The sequence below is a fragment of the Budorcas taxicolor genome, chromosome 1, assembly GCF_023091745.1.
Source record: "Budorcas taxicolor isolate Tak-1 chromosome 1, Takin1.1, whole genome shotgun sequence".
NCBI lineage: Eukaryota > Metazoa > Chordata > Mammalia > Artiodactyla > Bovidae > Budorcas > Budorcas taxicolor.
In genome coordinates this window covers 170409478-170428569 of record NC_068910.1, presented here as the reverse complement: position 1 = coordinate 170428569, position 19092 = coordinate 170409478, and positions in this window count along the sequence as shown.

Sequence of the window (19092 nt, the reverse complement as noted above, 5' to 3'; positions counted from 1 at the left end):
CAAACTCATGTCCATTGAGTCAGTGATGCCATCCAGCCATCTCATCCTCTGTCGTCCCCTTCTCCTCCTGCCCCCAATCCCTCCCAGCATCAGAGTCTCTTCCAATGAGTCAACTCTTCGCATGAGGTGGCCAAAGCACTGGAGTTTCAGCTTCAGCATCATTCCCTCCAAAGAAATCCCAGGGCTGATCTTCTTCAGAATGGACTGGTTGAATCTCCTTGCAGTCCAAGGGACTCTCAAGAGTCTTCTCCAACACCACAGTTCAAAAGCATCAATTCTTCAGTGCTCAGCTTTCTTCACAGTCCAACACTCACATCCATACATGACCACTGGAAAAACCATAGCCTTGACTAGACGGACCTTTGTTGCCAAAGTAATGTCTCTGCTTTTGAATATGGTATCTAGGTTGGTCATAACTTTCCTTCCAAGGAGTAAGCATCTTTTAATTTCATGGCTGCAGTCACCCCCAAGACGGGCGGGCATGGTGGAGGGATCTGACACAATGTTGTCCACTGGAAAAGGGAATGGCAAACCACTTCAGTATTCTTGCCTTGAGAACCCCATGAACAGTATGAAAAGGCAAAATGATAGGATACTGAAAGAGGAACTCTCCAGGTCAGTAGGTGCCCAATATGCTACTGGAGATCAGTGGAGAAATAACTCCAGAAAGAATGAAGGAATGGAGCCACAGCAGAAACAATACCCAGCTGTGGATGTGACTCGTGACAGAAGCAAGGTCTGATGCTGTAAAAAGCAATATTGCATAGGAACCTGGAATGTCTGGTCCATGAATCAAGGCAAATTGGAAGTGATCAAACAGGAGATGGCAAGAGTGAACGTTGACATTCTAGGAATCAGCGAACTAAAATGGACTGGAATGGGTGAATTTAACTCAGATGACCATTATATCTACTACTGTGGGCAAGAATCCCTCAGACGAAATGGGGCAGCCATCATGGTCAACAAAAGAGTCCGAAATGCAGCACTTGGATGCAATCTCAAAAGCGACAGAATGATCTCTTTTCATTTCCAAGACAAACCATTCAACATCACAGTAATCCAAGTCTATGCCCCAACCAGTAACCCTGAAAACTGAAGTTGAACGGTTCTATGAAGACCTACAAGACCTTTTAGAACTAACACCCCCAAAAGATGTCCTTTTCATTATAGGGGACTGGAATGCAAAAGTAGGAAGTCAAGAAACACCTGGAGTAACAGGCAAATTTGGCCTTGGAATGCGGAATGAAGGAGGGCAAAGGCTATTAGAGTTTTGCCAAGAAAATGCACTGATCATATCAAACAACCTCTTCCAACAACACAAGAGAAGACTCTACACATGGACATCACCAGATGGTCAACACCGAAATCAGATTGATTACATTCTTTGCAGCCAAAGATGGAGTAGCTCTATACAGTCAGCAAAAACTAGACCAGGAGCTGACTGTGGCTCAGATCATGAACTCCTTATTGCCAAATTCAGACTTAAATTGAAGAAAGTAGGGAAAACCACTAGACCATTCAGGTATGACCTAAATCAAATCCCTTATGATTATACAGTGGAAGTGAGAAATAGATTTAAGGGACTAGATCTGATAGATAGAGTGCCTGATGAACTATGGATGGAGGTTCATGACATTGTACAGGAGACAGGGATCAAGACCATCCTCATGGAAAAGAACTGCAAAAAAGCAAAATGACAGCACCTCAGCTAGCCCTCAATAAAGCTTCATTTGCAATTCTCACATTTGTGCATCTTTTAAAGTCAACAGTTATGGCAGCTGACAAAGTGACCCAGAGTGGACTTCCCTCCTTGACCTGAACTGTATGAGGAACCAGCAGTTCCTGGTACCAGCAGTGACCCCTTGTGCCCATCCTCCTCTTTGGGGAGTCTAGACAAACTTGGGTAAGTGTCTCCTGGTTCTCAGATCTCCTGTTTTGATGGATGATCCTGAGTTTTACTTAGTGGTGGAGCAGGTTACCTGCCCCCTCTCAGCTGAAAGATATGGGGGTGTACCCACTCATCATCTAGACACTGAGTGGGACTCGGTTGAAAGACACCAAGGTTGCTTAGTTGTCGGAATCAGAGTGGTCTGTGCTGAGTAGTTAGGTGAGAGGCTGATCTGAAGCTTTCCCCACTCAGATTTCCCTAAATTTCCCTAAAATTTGTCAGGATAAAAGTAAAGATATTACATGAGAACTTTGTTCCAAAGGAAAGGGACAAGACTCCTCCCGGCCAGTTACAGTTTTCTCAGATGACTGAGAAATTTATAGGAGTGGTAGAGGCTGAGTCCTATACTATGTGGTGGCCCCACAGGGACTCTCCACCCCCACACTTATTAATTAGAATGCTTGCTCATCCAAGTGGCACAGGTAAGAATGGGCCACTCAGTGATCTTAGGGTGTGGAAGGGAGTTAACTGAGACACATAAAAGGTCTGAAACGACTCTGGGGTGACTCCTGGAGGACTTAAGCTCACAAGTGGCACACTGGCTCACCACAGTTTCACCACTGATTGTTATCCCTGACAGATTCAACTAAAAATTGAAAATAGATTCACTCAAACACAGAAACCAGGGGCATCAGAAGTGAAGTGAAGTCGCCCAGTCATGTCCGACTCTTTGCGACCCCATGGACTGTAGCCTACTAGGCTTCTCTGTCCACGGGATTTTCCAGGCAAGAGTACTGGGGTAGGTTGCCATTTCCTTCTCCAGAGGATCTTTCTGACCCAGGGATCGAACCCAAGTCTCCCGCACTGTAGGCAGACACTTTACCGTCTGAGCCACCAGGGGCATCAGAAACCAGCTTCTAACACTCCAGCCAGGGTTATGTACTTATAAAACTTATAAGTACCTACTTAATTTGGAAATTATACTAAAGGGGAATCTCAACTAAAATGGCAAATTTGGGGTTCTTTTGATACTCCAAAATTGATATTTTTGTGTGCACAGTTAGAAAAAAAAATAAGACCCAATCATAAGATCAAACAGATGGAATGGAATGTTTTGGTGTCTAGAAGCTTCTAAAAGAGGAAATGATAGAGTAACTTCTTTGCAGGAAACCAACAAGAAATTGCTTGAAACTCTATCAGAACTAAGAAAGGCCGCCAGCACTGCTTCTCCCTCTCCCTCTCCCTCTGCTCCTCCTGTGTATCCTTTTCCATCTGAACTGCCTGGCCCAGACTTTTTCTCTTCCAACTCTTCTGCTTCCTGCTGCTCCCTTTTCCCCAGCAAAAGAGGATTAAAAAAAAAAAAAAAATCAGAAGAGATTATAGCTCTTTTAAGGAGAAACCTATTACAGGGAGAAATGAACTGTCCTCAGTGTTTATCTATATACCCTGGACCCAAACAGAACTTAGGGCCTTAACTAAAGAATTTCCTGATCCAAGTCAGGGTCCATTGGGATTTGCTAAGGAATTTGAGTTAACCATCTGGTCCTATAAGCCAGGTTTTCCGATCTGTATCAACTAATACAGCTGTTACATTCTGAAAGCAAAGCAAGGGAATGAAGAGAGAAAGCAGGAAGGAAAAGCCGCTTAATGGACTTTAAATCACATAGTCCAGACAATCACAATGAATGCAAGGAATTAGCTCGGCAATTACTCGAAACGATCCCAGAGGTTTCTCCAAAAACTGAAAACTGGACAAAGGTTCAACAACGCAAGGAAAGATGAGATGAATCAATCCAGACTATTGTGGGAAATTGGAAAGAAAAAACTTGTAAGCAATATTCTGGCTTGACACCTCTAACCACCAAAAGGATGCTTTGCTTAATTCCGCCTTTAAAGAAGACTTAGATAAGGATTTGGCTACTTTTAGTCAGAAAGAAAATTTAGGTTGGTCTGAGTTATACACAAAATGCCCTTGTTATACTGGCTGACCAACTTTTCAAAACCATTAAAAAGAAAGAAAATGAGGTATCTATGAAAATTATGAATATTCACTTCTGCCAATTAATTACACAATGCCAGTAAGGTTTGTCATTCAGTCACTCAGTCGTGTCTGAATCTTTATGATTTTGGAGCCCAGGAAGATAAAGTCTGTTACTGTTTCCATTTTTTCCCCATCTGTTTGCCATAAAGTGATAGGACCGGATGCCATCATCTTAGTTTATTGAATGCTGAGTAGAAGGTTAACAGGCCCCTAATCAGTTTAACTCTCAAACACTAGAGAAAGCTTGAAGGAAAAAATATCTCTTTAGAATTCTTTCCCTGAGGAAATAACTGCTATTAGGAGAACCTGATTTTTGCTTCCTGTGCCTTGAGACCAGAGCTCTCTGAATCACTTATCACTTATCTCTGTATCTGGAGCATCTCTAATTTCTGAAACTGAGGAGACAAAAAAAAAAAGGGAATGAAACATTTAAAAATTTTCTTATTTCAACTGTTCTTTACAATTAGTAAGTTTTATATTGTGATATCAGATTCATGACTAAGTTTAGAAAATAAAGCTAGATATCTCATTGTGTCTGTCTGGATGTATGTATGTCTCAATATGTGAGTTTGTCTTTGGATAATTTTACTGAGGTTAATTTGTAAAAGAACTCTAATCTAATTTGCCTAAAGAAAAGTTGTTGTTGTTCAGTTGCTAAGTTGTGTCCAACTCTTTGCAACCCCATAGACTACAGCACGGGAGAAGGCAATGGCAGCCCACTCCAGTACTCTTGCTGGGAAAATCCCATGGACGGAGGAGCCTGGTGGGCTGCAGTCCATGGGGTCGCGAAAGTCAGTCGTGACTGAGCGACTTCACTTTAACTTTTCGCTTTCATACATTGGAGAAGGAAATGGCAACCCACTCCAGTGTTCTTGCCTAGAGAATCCCTGGGACAGGCGAGCCTGGTGGGCTGCCGTCTATGGGGTCGCACAGAGTCGGACATGGCTGAAGCAACTTAGCAGCAGCAGCAGCAGCAGCAAACTACAGCACGCCGGGCTTCCCTGTCCTTTACTAGCTCCCAGAATTTGCGCAGTCATGTGCATTGAGTCAGTGATGCTATCTAACCATCTCATTCTCTGCTGCCCCGTTCTCCAAAAAGCCTTCAATCTTTCCCAGCATCAGGGCCTTTCCCAGTGAGTTGGCTCTTTGCATCAGGTGGCCAAAGTATTGGAACTTCAGCTTCAGCACCAGTGCTTCCAATGAATATTCCAGGTTGATTTCCTTTAGGATTGACTGGTTTGATCTCCTTGCAGTCCAAGGGACTCTCAAGAGTCTTCTCCAGCAGAATTCAAAAGCATCAGTTCTTTGGCTCTCAGCCTTCTTTATAGTCCAACTCTCACATCCGTACATGATTACTAGAAAAATCATAGCTTTGACTGTATGGACCTTTGTTGGCATAGTGATGTCTCTGCTATTTAATACACTGCCTAATTTTGTCATAGTTTTCCTTCCAAGGAGCAAGTGTCTTTTAATTTCATGGCTGCAGTCACCATCTGCAGTGATTTGAAGCCCAAGAAAAGAAAATCTGTCACAGCTTCTGTTTTTCCCCTTCTATTTGCCATGAAGTGATGGGACTGGATGCCATGATCTTCATTTCTTGAATGCTGAGTTTTAAGCCAGCTTTCTCACGCTCCTCTTTCACCCTCATGAAGAGGCTCTTTAGTTCCTCTTCACTTTCTGCCATAAAGGTGGTGTCATCTGCATATCTGAGGTTGTTGATATTTCTCCCAGCAATCTTGATCCTACCTTGTGCTTCATCCAGCCTGGCATTTCACATAGTGTACTCTGCATATAAGTTAAATAAGTAGGGTGACAATATACAGCCTTGACATACTCCTTTTCTAATTTTGAACCAGTCCTTTCCATGTCTGTTTCTAACTGTTGCTTCTTGACCTGCATACAGATTTCTCAGGAGGCAGGTAAGGAGGTCTGGTATTCCCATCACTTTAAGGATTTTCCACAGTTTGTTGTAATCCACACAAAGGCTTTAGTGTAGTCAATGAAGCAGAAGTAAATGTTTTTCTTTGGAATTCCCTTGCTTTTTCTATGATCCAATGGATGTTGGCAATTTGATCTCTGGTTCTTCTGCCTTTTCTAAATCCAGCTTATACACCTGAATGTTCTCAGTTCACATACTGTTGAGGTCTGGCTTGAAGGATTTTGAGCATTACCTTCCTAGCATGTGAAATGAGTGCAAGTGTATGGTAGTTTGCACATTCTTTGGCATTGCCTTTCTTTGGGATTGGAATGAAAACTGACCTTTTCCAGTCCTGTGGCTACTGCAGAGTTTTCCAAATTTGCTGGCATATTGAATGCAGCACTTCCACAGCATCTTTTAGGATTTGAAAAGGTTCAATTGGAATTTTATCACCTCCACTAGCTTTGTGTCGTAGTGATGCTTCTTAAGGCCCATTTGACTTTGCACTCCAAGATGTCTGGTTTTAGGTGAGTGATCACACCATCATGGTTATCTGGGTCACTAAGATCTTTTCTGCATAGTTCTTGTATATATTCTTGTCACCTCTTCTTAATGTCTCCTGCTTCTGTTAGGTCCATACCACTTCTTTCTTTTATTGTGCCAATTTTGCATGAAATGTTACCTTGGTATCTCTAATTTTCTTGAAGAGATCTCTGATCTTTCCCATTCTATTGTTTTCCTCTACTTCTTTGCATTGTTCACTTAGGACGGCTTTCTTATTTCTCCTTGCTATTCTTTGGAACTCTAATATAGTACATTTGATGAATCATGTGAAAAATCAAATTTCTGCCTTAAGTGACCCGTTCCTTACTGTTAATGATCTTTTTGAAAACTGGTTTGAGAGGAATGAAAAGAGGTAGTGGGGCAAAGGCTTTACTTCACCCTGCTCATGTAATTTATTTTCATTATCTCTCCAGCTACTGAAGGCATTTCAGTTTTTGATCCCTACTATACCCCAGAGTCAAAACTTTTTCATCAAATTTCCAGGACTCAACCTGGGTTACCATCTTAGCTATAGTGCTGACTCACCAGTGACCTTAAGTTAATAGAGCCCAGGGCATTTTCCATAAGAGGTTTGGTCCCCACTGACTCACTCCTTGTCTGTTCCTTTCTCCAGGCCTGGAATAGCTTTCCAAAAACTGACTCTCTTCACTAAAGCCCTTTCCATGTCTTTCCACCTGCCCTTTGGCTTTCAGCCTGTGCCAGCTGGTGCATTCTCACTGCTTCACACTGTGGTCCTGACCCCAGCATGTACAGCTTGCTGGAGACCCTCTCCTGCATTTCTGGCTGTGATGAGGTGCTCTCATTCGGATCTCTGTGCTCCTAAATGATTTCCTGTTCTTTGTGTTTCCAGCCTGTGCCTGATTACCTGCAGTTTATTTACACTTTTGTTAACGCCATCACATATCTCAGCCAGAAGGACGTGAGGTCTTCATTTTGGCATATGATAGAAAAAGAGCACTGAGCCAGGATCCAGGAGATCTGGCCTCCACTACCAGCTATACCTTTGTTGGTAGAAAGTCATGAATCACTTTCCTCTCTGGCCCCTGGATTTCTCAATTGTGTAATGAGGCACTTATGCTGTACGAGTACTCAATGTCCTTGTAATGCTGCTTACCAGGCACACACCTCCCCCCGACCCTAGTGGATAAGACATGTTTGATTTATTTGTATGAGGCTCCCTTTCTTCCTCCTGGTCTTGGTTGGAAGAAGAAAACATTAGTCTTGATGGAAGAAAACATTCATCTCCTTATTTGGTGCCTGAGGAATCTCTCACATAATAATTTAAAGTGTGTACTCCACAACTGACCTCTCTCCTGGGCCAAGACACATAACCTGAGTAAGACCAGAACCACCATCTAGGAAGAGCTGGGCCCCAGATTTTGAGATCAAATCCTGGTCAGGCAAGTCCTCTGGAGAACAGCAGAAGGAAAGAGTTGTAATTTAATTTCACCATCACTTTTTACATTTTCTGCCAGATAGTGGGGTTTCCTATGTTGCACAGTGGTAGAGAATCTGCCTGCTAATGCAAGAGATGCAAAGGACTTGGGTTCGATCCATGACTGGGGAAGATCCTCTGGAGGAGGAAGTGCACCCCACTCCAGTATTCTTGCTTGGAGAATCCCATGGACAGAGGAGCCTGGTGGGCTACAACCCAAAGGGCTGCAAAGAGTCGGACACAGCTGACAGGACTGAGTGTGCACGTGCCAGGCAGTGTGCTGCTGCTCTCAGGGTCAGAGATGGGCCTCATTTCTCACGGGGAAGCGACAAAACAAAGACTTCTGAATCACAGCTTAACCACTTTTTTTTTTTCACATCATAATTTTTCTAAAAACTTTAAATTTTGTGTTGGGGTATAGCTGATTAACAAACTGTTATGATAGCTTAAAATGAACAGCGGAGGGGCGGTCCTAAGATGGCGGAGGAATAGGACAGGGAGACCACTTTCTCCCTCACAAATTCATCAAAAGAACATTTCAACGCTGAGTAAACTTACAAAACAACTTCCGAATGCTGGCAGAGGACATCAGGCACCCAGAAAAGCAGATCATTGGCTTCAAAAACAGGTAGGAAAAAATATAAAAGACGGAAAAAAGAGACAAAAGAGGTAGAGAGGGAGCTCCATCCCAGGAAGGGAGTCTTAAAAAGAGATAAGTTTCCAAACACCAGGAAACACTCTTGCTGCCAAGTCTGTGGTGAGCATTGGAAGCACAGAGGGCAACATAACAGGGAGGAAAAATAAATAAATAATTAAAAGCAACAGATTACGAGCCCAACGGTAACTCGCCCAGCGGAGAAGCAGTGCAGACGCCTGCATCCGCCACTAGCAAGCGGGGGCTGGGCAGGGAGGCGCGGGAGGTGCAGGCTGCAGTGCTTTTTACGAATCGGGCTGGAATGCCCCGAGGGTAATCAGAGCAAACTAACTTGGGCTAGCAAACCAGACTGTGGGATAGCTACCACGCGAAAAGCTCTAACACAAGACTGCCAGGACCACACACAGAACAAAGGACGGAACAGAATTAGCCAGCTACAGACCATCCCCCTCTGGTGACAGGCAGCCAGAGCCGGAAGGGCCGAAAGGGGGCAGTCGCAGCCCCAGAGAAACATTAACTCCCAAACTGCAAGCAAGCTTCTTTGCTAACTAAGACTTCTTGGGGTTCTGGACAGTTACCATCCACCTGAGAAGGGGAGCCAGCGGTATACCCAGAAAACTGAGCAGCAGGGACGGGAAAGGCAATAAGTCGCAGTGACTGCACTCGCCAAACACCCGAGCTGCTCTGACCTGGGAAGGGCACAAAACGCAGGCTCAACTGTCTGCGCCTTTGAGGACTACCTGAGTGCCTGAGCCTGAACAGCTTAGACCAGGGAGATGCATCCAGCCCAGGGCCAGCCTCAGACGGTTCCCAGCAGAGCAACCTAGAGCCTGAGTGGTGTGCGCTGTGAGCGGGGGCAGGCCCAGCGTTGATGAGACACTATGAGCACATGCTAGTGTTATTTGTTTGCAGCATCCCTCCCTCCCCACAGCGCAACTGAACAAGTGAGTAAAAAAAAAAAAAGTGTCCACCACCATCCCCCTTGTGTCAGGGCAGAAAACAGACACTGAAGAGACCAGCAAACAGAAGAAGCTAAAACAGAGGGAACCGCCCTGGAAGTATAGATCTTAAGAAATATAAGCCAGACCAAGCAACTATCCAAAAATGAACTGACCCCATACCGCCCACAACAACACCAGAGAAACTCCGAGATATACCTTTACTATTTTTATGATCATTCTTTTTGTTTGTTTGTTTTGGTTTTTTCTTCTTTTTTTAAATTTTAACATTAAAAAATTTTTAAGTTCTTAAAGCAAACACCATATATATTTTTTTTGTGTGGTTGTTTTTTTTAAAAAAAATAATTCTTGTGACTTTGTTTTTTTTTCTTTCTTTCTTCTTTTCTTTAATATTGAATTTTTGAAAATCCAACCTCTACTCTAGATTTTTAATCTTTGCTTTTTGGTATTTGTTATCAATTTTCTATCTTTAAAAACCCAATCTTCAGTACCCATTTTTACTTGAGAGTGAGATTACTGGCTTGACTGCTGTCTCCTCTTTGGACTCTCCTTTTTCTCCACCAGGTTGCCTCTGTCTCCTCCTTCCCCCTTCTCTTTTCTACCCAACTCTGTGAATCTCTGTGTGTCCCAGATGGTGGAGAACACTTAGGGAACTGTTTACTGGCTGGATCTGTCTCTCTCCTTTTCATTTCCCTCTTTTCCCCTCCTGGCCATCTCTGTCTCCTTCCTCCCACTTATGTTCTCTGTATAACTCTGTGAATACCTCTGAGCGGTCCAGACAGTGGAGCGTACATAAGGAAATGATTACTACTAGCTTGCTCTCTCCTCTTCTGATCCCAACTCATCTCATTCCAGTCACCTCTAACTACCCCCTCCCTCTTCTCTTCTCCATGTAACTCAGTGAACCTCTCTGGGTGTCCCTCAATGTGGAGAAACTTTTCATCTCTAACCTAGATATTTTATCATCGGTGCTGTATACATGGAGAAGTCTTGAGGCTACCGTAAAAATAAAACTGAAAACCAGAAGCAGGAGGCTTAAGTCCAAATCCCAAGAACATCAGAGAACTCCTGACTCCAGGGAACATTAATCAATAGAAACTCATCAAACGCCTCCATACCTACACTGAAACCAAGCACCACCCAAGGGCCAACAAGTTCCAGAGCAAGACATACCACTCAAATTCTCCAGAAACACAGGAACACACCCCTGAGCTTCAATATACAGGCAGCTCAAGTTACTCCAGAACAATTGACATCTCATAACTCATTACTGGACATTTCATTGCACTCCAGAGAGAAGAAATCCAGTTCCAGCCACCAGAACTCTGACACAACCTTCCCTAACCAAGAAACCTTGACAAGCCACTGATACAACCCCATCCACAGCAAGAAACTCCATAATAAAGAGAACTCCACAAACTGCCAGGATACAGAAAGGCCGCCCCAAATGCAGTAATATAGCCAAGATGAAGAGACAGAGGAATACCCAGCAGATAAAGGAACAGGATAAATGTCCACCAAACCAAACAAAAGAGGAAGAGATAGGGAATCTACCTGATAAAGAATTCCAAATAATGATAGTGAAAATGATCCAAACTCTTGAAATCAAAATGGAATCACAGATAAATAGCCTGGAGACAAGGATTGAGAAGATGCAAGAAAGGTTTAACAAGGACCTAGAAGAAATAAAAAAGAGTCAATATATAATGAATAATGCAATAAATGAGATCAGAAACACTCTGGAGGCAACAAATAGTAGAATAATGGAGGCAGAAGATAGAATTAGTGAAATAGAAGATAGAATGGTAGAAATAAATGAATCAGAGAGGAAAAAAGAAAAATGAATTAAAAGAAATGAGGACAATCTCAGAGACCTCCAGGACAATATGAAATGCTCCAACATTCGAATTATAGGAGTCCCAGAAGAAAAAGACAAAAAGAAAGACCATGAGAAAATACTTGAGGAGATAATAGTTGAAAACTTCCCTAAAATGGGGAAGGAAATAATCACCCAAGTCCAAGAAACCCAGAGAGTCCCAAACAGGATAAACCCAAGGCAAAACACCCCAAGACACATATTAATCAAATTAACAAAGATCAAACATAAAGAACAAAAATTAAAAGCAGCTAGGGAAAAACAACAAATAACACACAAGGGGATTCCCATAAGGATAACAGCTGATCTTTCAATAGAAACTCTTCAGGCCAGGAGGGAATGGCAAGACATACTTAAAGTGATGAAAGAAAATAACCTACAGCCCAGATTACTGTACCCAGCAAGGATCTCATTCAAATATGAAGGAGAAATCAAAAGCTTTACAAACAAGCAAAAGCTGACAGAATTCAGCACCACCAAACCAGCTCTCCAACAATTGCTAAAGGATATTCTCTAGACAGGAAACACAAAAAGGGTGTATAAACCTGAATCCAAAACAATAAAGTAAATGGCAACGAGATCATACTTATCAATAATTACCTGAAATGTAAATGGGTTGAATGCCCCAACCAAAAGACAAAGACTGGCTGAATGGATACAAAAACAAGACCGCTACATATGTTGTCTACAAGAGACCCACCTCAAAACAAGGGACACATACAGAAAGTGAAGGGCTGGAAAAAGATATTCCATGCAAATAGAGACCGAAAGAAAGCAGGAGTAGCTATACTCATATCAGATAAAATAGACTTTAAAACAAAGGCTGTGAAAAGAGACAAAGAAGCCCACTACATAATGATCAAAGGATCAATCCAAGAAGAAGATATAACAATTATAAATATATATGCACCCAACATAGGAGCACCGCAATATGTAAGACAAATGCTAACAAGTATGAAAGGGGAAATCAACAATAACACAATAATAGTGGGAGACTTTAATACCCCACTTACACCTATGGACAAGTCAACTAAAAAGAAAGTTAACAAAGAAACACAAACTTTAAATGATACAATAGACCAGTTGGACCTAATTGATATTTATAGGACATTTCACCCTAAAACAATGAATTTCATCTTTTTCTCAAGTGCTCATGGAACCTTCTCTAGGATAAATCACATCCTGGGCCATAAATCTAGCCTTGGTAAATTAAAAAAAAAATGGAAATCTTTCCAAGCATCTTTTCTGACCATAAGGCAGTAAGATTAGATCTCAATTACAGGAAAAAAAACTTTTAAAAATTCCAACATATGGAGGCTGAACAACATGCTTCTGAATAACCAACAAATCACAGAAGAAATCAAAATATGCACAGAAATGAATGAAAATGAAGACACAACAACCCCAAACCTGTGGGACACTATAAAAGCAGTGTTAAGGGGAAAGTTCATAGCAATACAGGCATACCTCAAGAAACAAGAAAAAAGTCAAATAACCTAACTCTACACCTAAAGCAAATAGAAAAGGAAGAAATGGAGAACCCCAGGGTTAGTAGAAGAAAAGAAATCTTAAAAATTAGGGCAGAAATAAATGCAAAAGAAACAAAAGAGACTATAGCAAAAATCAACAAAACAAAAAGCTGGTTCTTTGAAAGGATAAATAAAATTGACAAATCATTAGCCAGACTCATCAAGAAACAAAGGGAGAAAAATCAAATCAATAAAATTAGAAATGAAAATGGAGAGATCACAACAGACAACACAGAAATACAAAGGATCATAAGAGACTACTGTCAGCAATTATATGCCAATAAAATGGATTACGTGGAAGAAATGGACAAATTCTTAGAAAAGTACAACTTCCCAATACTGAACCAGGAAGAAATAGAAAATCTTAACAGACCCATCACAAGTATGGAAATTGAAACTGTAATCAGAAATCTTGCAGCAAACAAAAGCCCAGGTCCAGATGGCTTCACAGCTGAATTCTACCAAAAATTTAGAGAAGAACTAACACCTATCCTACTCAAACTCTTACAGAAAATTGCAGGGGAAGGTAAACTTCCAAATTCATTCTATGAGGCCACTATCACCCTAATACCAAAACCTGACAAAGATGCCACAAGAAAAGAAAACTACAGGCTGATATCACTGATGAACATAGATGCAAAAATCCTTAACAAAATTCTAGCAATCAGAATCCAGCAACACATTAAAGAGATCATACACCATGACCAAGTGGGCTTTATCTCAGGGATGCAAGGATTCTTCAATATCCACAAATCAATCAACGTAATTCACCACACTAACAAATTGAAAAATAAAAGTCATATGATTATCTCAATAGATGCAGAGAAAGCCTTTGACAAAATTCAACATCCATTTATGATAAAAACTCTCCAGAAATCAGGAATAGAAGGAACATACCTCAACATAATAAAAGCTATGCATGACAAACCCACAGCAAACATTATCCTCAATGGTGAAAAATTGAAAGCATTTCCCCTAAAGTCAGGAACAAGACAAGGGTCCCCACTTTCACCACTCCTATTCAACATAGTTTTGGAAGTTTTGGCCATAGCAATCAGAGCAGAAAAAGAAATAAAAGGAATCCAAATTGGAAAAGAAGAAGTAAAACTCTCACTGTTTGCAGATGACATGATCCTCTACATAGAAAACCCTAAAGACTCCACCAGAAAATTATTAGAGCTAATCAATGAATATAGTAAAGTTGCAGGATATAAAATCAACGCACAGAAATTCCTTGCATTCCTATACACTAATAATGAGAAAGTAGAAAAAGAAATTAAGGAAACAATTCCATTCACCATTGCAACGAAAAGAATAAAATACTTGGGAATATATCTACCTAAAGAAACTAAAGGCCTGTGTATAGAAAACTATAAAACACTGATGAAAGAAATCAAAGAGGACACTAATAGATGGAGAAATATACCATGTTCACGGATCGGAAGAATCAATATAGTGAAAATGAGTATACTACCCAAAGCAATCTACAGATTCAATGCAATCCCTATCAAGCTACCAGTGGTATTTTTCACAGAGCTAGAACAAATAATTTCACAATTTGTATGGAAATACAAAAAACCTCGAATAGCCAAAGCAATCTTGAGAAAGAAGAATGGAACTGGAGGACTCAACCTGCCTGATTTCAGGCTCTACTACAAAGCCACAGTCATCGAGACAGTATGGTACTGGCACAAAGACAGAAATAGAGATCAATGGAACAAAATAGAAAGCCCAGAGATAAATCCACTCACCTATGGACACCTTATCTTCGACAAAGGAGGCAAGAATATACAATGGATTAAAGACAGTCTCATCAACAAGTGGTGCTGGGAAAACTGGTCAACCACTTGTAAAAGAATGAAACTAGATCACTTTCTAACACCATTCACAAAAATAAACTCAAAATGATGTAAAGATCTAAATGTAAGACCAGAAACTATAAAACTTCTAGAGGAAAACATAGGCAAAACATTCTCTGACCTAAATCACAGCAGAATCTTCTATGACCCACCTCCCAGAATACTGGAAATAAAAGCAAAAATAAACAAATGGGATCTAATTAAAATTAAAAGCTTATGCACAGCAAAGGAAACTTTAAGCAAGGTGAAAAGACAGCCTTCTGAATGGGAGAAAATAATAGCAAATGAAGCAACTGACAAACAACTAATCTCGAAAATATACAAGCAACTCCTGCAGCTCAATTCCAGAAAAATAAACGACCCAATCAAAAAATGGGCCAAAGAGCTAAATAGACATTTCTCCAAAGAAGACATACAAATGGCTAACAAACACATGAAAAGATGCTCAATATCGCACATTATCAGAGCAATGCAAATCAAGACCACAATGAAGTACCATTTCACACCAGTCAGAATGGCTGTGACCCAAAAGTCTACAAGCAATAAATGCTGGAGAGGGTGTGGAGAAAAGGGAGCCCTCTTGCGCTGTTGGTGGGAATGCAAACTAGTACAGCCACTATGGAGAACAGTGTAGAGATTCCTTAAAAAACTGGAAATAGAACTGCCTTATGACCCAGCAATCCCACTGCTGGGCATACACACTGAGGAAACCAGAATTGAGAGACACGTGTACCCCAATGTTCATCGCAGCACTGTTTATAATAGCCAGGACATGAAAGCAACCTAGATGTCCATCAGCAGATGAATGGATAAGAAAGCTGTGGTACATATACACAATGGAGTATTACTCAGCCATTAAAAGAATACATTTGAATCAGTTCTAATGAGGTGGATGAAACTCGAGCCATTATACAGAGCGAAATAAGCCAGAAAGAAAAACACCAATATAGTATACTAACGCATATATATGGAATTTAGAAAGATGGTAATGATAACCCTGTATGCGAGACAGCAAAAGAGACACAGATGTAAAGAACAGACTTTTGGACTCAGAGGGTGAGGGAGAGGGTGGGATGATTTGGGAGCATGGCATTGAAACATGTATACTATCATGTAAGAAACGAATTGCTAGTCTAGGTTCAATACAGGATACAGGATGCTTGGGGCTGGTGCACTGGGATGACACAGAGAGATGATATGGGGAGGGAGGTTGGAGGGGGGTTCAGGGTTGGGAACTCATGTACACCCGTGGTGGATTCATGTCAATGTATAGCAAAACTAATACAGTATTGTAAAGTAAAAAAAAAAAAAGAAGAAAAGACTCTGATGCTATAAAAGATTGAGGGCAGGAGGAGAAGGGGGTGACAGAGGATGAGATGGAAAGAAAGAAAAAGAACAGCGGAGGGACTCAGCCATACATAGACATATATCCATTTCCCCCCAAACTCCTCTCCCATCCTGGCTGCCACATAACATTGAACAGAGCTCCATATTAACTACTTACTCTTGTGTGACCTTGAGCCTCTCCTAGCCTGAAAAAAGAGGGCAGTTATAGTGCATTCTGCATAGGGGTATCAGGATTAAATGAGATAATGTATGAAAAGCTCTTAGTACAGAGGCTGGTACATATTAAAAATTCAAAAGGTGTCATATAGCTTTATCATTGTTAGCATAATGGCCTCTCATGGAAAAATTATATTCCATCTCAGTAATAGGCAAAAAAAAATCATTCTCAAAAATTAGCTTGTGAACAAGTCTATTTAATGCTTGCCCTTTGCCTTCCTGGTTCCCACTGACAACGTAAATAGATACTTTCAGTTATAGTTAATCAAAAAACAATTAAAAGCTACTACCAGAGTTCCATTCAACTTAGGAAAATTAACTCCAAACCAAAAGGTCACTGCTTTATTGTACCTTTGCATATAGCTCATAATGTAAGCTGCAGATATTCTTAAAGTGCTTCTTTCAATATAAGAACATTTCAGTGATTATGACATTTCATTCCTTAAAAATTTTTTTCTTTCAACAGCAAATAGGAATGCTTTATTGACTTCAGTGAGGATTTTTCTGGATTTGTATTTATTTTCAGTTGCACATGTAATACTTTAATATATTCTGGTAAAACTATTCAAACAATGCAAATAAAATGAAAATGTGAAAGCCCTTCTTAACACCATTTTTTCCCTTGTATCTCCATCTCACCTGGCCTTCCCCTATACCAGAATTCCACTACCTTTCCAGGAAGAACCAACCACCCATGTTGGCCTGCTCTGTAGCTTTCCAGTTCCTTTCCACACACAAGCTATTTGAGAGCTGGATTTTTACATATACACAAATGAGTAGGCTGGGCTTCCCTGGTGGCTCAGTGGTAAAGAATCCACCTGGCAATGCAGGAGATGTAAGGGATGCAGGTTCAGTCCCTAGGTCGGGAAGATCCCCTGGAGAAGGGCATGGCAACCCACTCCAGTATTCTTGCCTGAAGAATCCCATGGACAAAGGAGCCTGGCTGGGTACAGTCCATAGGATCTGAAAGTGTCAGACAAGACTAAAGCAACTTAGCATATATGCATGCAAACGAGTAGGCTAGACTTAGTGAATTGCTTCTAACCAATAAAGTAAGGCAAAAGCAATAATATGTTACTTCCAAGATTAGGTTTCAGAAAGACTGGATTCTGTTTTGTTCTTTCTCTCTGAACCCTCACTCTGTGGGATGCAAGCTGCCATGTTGGGACTAGTCCTATGTTGCAAAAAAAAATTTTTAATCTCTGGATAACAGTTAGGTGGGACCTGAGACTTGAAAACAAGAGTGAGCTAGAAGCAGATCCATTCCCACTCAAGCCCTGAAATAACACTAGCTGTGGCCAACACTTTGACTGAAGCCTCTTAAGAGAGTCTAAGCTGTTACTTGATTCCTGATGTACAGCAGTGAGACAATAAATGTCTACTCTTTTAAGCTGCAATGTTTTGGAATAATTTATTATGCATGAGTACATGTGATGGCTAATTTTATGCGTTAGCTTGACTGGGCCATGGTGTACTTGGTAGTCCTATTTCACTGGAGAACCCAGATTAGTGTAGATTTAGGTATTGAGAGTGGCTCTAGAGGAACAGAATGTTAAGGAGGTTTTCTTAATTGGGTTCTGGGATTTCTGGACTTGACTTTCTCACATGATTAGATTAAAAGACACTAATGACTATTTCCAGTAGTAAAGAGAGCACTTATAGTCCATGACATGATCTGGCAATAGAGATATGGAAAATATCTCCATTGCATACTCTTAATCAACAACTTAGGAGAATCAGAGAACTGAGTGACTGTGCATATGATACTTTCAAAACATCGTTGGAAAGCTAACAAATATAGTGAGATTGGCTGGTTGGTCCTCATGCCTCTAGACTAAGTAGTGAAGGAAAAGTTTGAGTTCAGGGATTCAGATTCTCAACACAAGCACCACACAGCATGACCTGAAAATTTATAAGTGTCCTGATGGACCCTTCGCAACTGTAGTTTCAGGGCTGATGTTGTTTAAATCCAAATAGAGAATCTTATCTTGTGATTGGCTGGATGACAGCACAAGTTAAACTCCCAGCTGTGGTAGGTGTCCCTTGTTACAGAGAAGATGCCGACTGGGTGGGAATCCTGTAAGCTGTAATGGGACATGTGGTAAGAACCTGGTGAAGCTGGAGACACTGAGCACCTAAATTCTAAAGTCATTTTTGCCAGTGGAAGAGGCCACCCCACCCTGAATGAATGCAGGCTCTCCATCACCTGACATTTGGTGGTTGAATGTGGCCATTTGGAAGTGGCTTCCCTGGGACTTCCCTTGTGGTCCAGTGGTTGACTCTGCACTTTCACTGCAGGGGGCACAAGTTTGATCCCTGGTCAGGGAACTAAGATCTCACATGCCACAAGGCCAAAAGGAAAAAAAAGTGGCTTCCCTACCCTCCCTGGTAGTAGTCTGTCCACCTCTATCTGAGGGGATTCCTCTAGTCTGAAGAAACCGTAATGGCCTCCCCTGAGGCAATTGCCAAATATGACAGTGCTGGTTCTCTCCATAATTCAACCCTCTCTGCTTCTAGACCTATGAAAGTGAAAGTGTTAGTCGCTCAGTCATATCTGACTCTTTGTGACCCCCATGGACTGTAGCCTGGCAGGCTCCTCTGTCCGTGGAATTCTCTAGGCAGAAATACTGGAGTGGGTTGCCATTCTTTTCTCCAGGGGATCTTCCTGACCCAAGGATCGAAGCTGAATCCCCTGCAATGCAGGCAGGTTCTTTACTGCCTGAGCCACCAGGAAAGCCCTTGAGACCTATAACTAGACTCAAGTCCCAGCAGCCTTAACAGAGAAATACAGGGTGAGACCCATGA